Consider the following 1,146-nt stretch of genomic DNA (forward strand, 5'->3'; position numbering starts at 1 on the left):
AGATTAATAGGTAAAAATTATGAAGTTTTATGATATAAATTTTAAACTTTAAGGTGCTTTTTAAATTTTTTTTTATTCTAACTGTTTGTTGCTAGGCTGTTGAAGCATTTTAAACTTTTAGATATTTTTCTTGTATATCAATGTACTAGTAAAATATATTACTGGCTCCAATAACCTTTTGTAAGTTTCTTAACTTCCAAAATATATTATAATGTGAACAATAAATGAAGACATGTCTATGTGTTTCTTTGACTCTTCACTTAAAAAAAAAAACTTAGGTTTGTCATTTTACTGAAAATGACTTCTTTTTTTTTTGTTTGTTTGTTTTTCGAGACAGGGTTTCTCTGTGTAGCTTTGTGCTTTTCCTGGATCTCACTCTGTAGACCAGGCTGGCCTTGAACTCACAAAGATCTGCCTGGCTCTGCCTCCCGAGTGCTGGGATTAAAGGCATGCATCACCACTGCCTGCCTTAAAAATGACTTCTATTGTAATGTTAAATAGAAGATTGAAAGTGCATATATATATGTGTATGTTTATATATAAACAAGTGAATCACTGATATATATATATATTTAATTTCACTAAAATTTTTATAGCTACCTTTTTTCAGGTTGAAGGGTTTTTTTGAGTATCACAAAGGTTTATATAGCAATATGTTTCATATGAAAATGTTCATAACCCAATTCTACCCCACAGTCAAATAGACCCTTTGGGGAGAGATGTGGACTCCTGTGCTGAACAGCCATTGTTCAGACTCTGCAAGTCTTCAAACATGATGATGCCATTTCCTTGTGTGACCAACATTCCAATGTTATTCTGATGCCCACTAGGTACCATCTCCATACACTCATCACTCACAAGATTCATAGAGGGATCGAGGCCCTGTAGTATTCCTTGTTCATGTCTGCCACCATTTAACTTCAATGACAAATTCTTATCCATACAGGCACAAGAGTCAGAGACCCACTTGTTCTCACAGTCAGGAGTCTCTTTAAAAATACAAAGCTAATAGCTATAATATATACTCAGAGGACCTGGCGCAGACCCCTGTAGTCCTGTGCTTGCTGCTTCAGTCTCTGTGAGCTCACATGCACCTTGATTAGTTGATTCAGAGGGCCTTGTTCTCCTGGTGTCCTCCATCCCCTA

The 1,146-nt window shown here is 35.8% G+C and overlaps 1 pseudogene; it reads right to left on the reverse strand.

Annotated features, from left to right (window-relative positions):
* Positions 1 to 696: 696 nt before the first annotated feature.
* On the reverse strand, positions 697 to 942 carry LOC107400600 (small nuclear ribonucleoprotein G pseudogene; annotated as a pseudogene).
* Between the last annotated feature and the right edge of the window lie 204 nt (positions 943 to 1,146).

Source organism: Peromyscus maniculatus, chromosome 3 (genome assembly GCF_049852395.1).
Source record: "Peromyscus maniculatus bairdii isolate BWxNUB_F1_BW_parent chromosome 3, HU_Pman_BW_mat_3.1, whole genome shotgun sequence".
Lineage (NCBI taxonomy): Eukaryota > Metazoa > Chordata > Mammalia > Rodentia > Cricetidae > Peromyscus > Peromyscus maniculatus.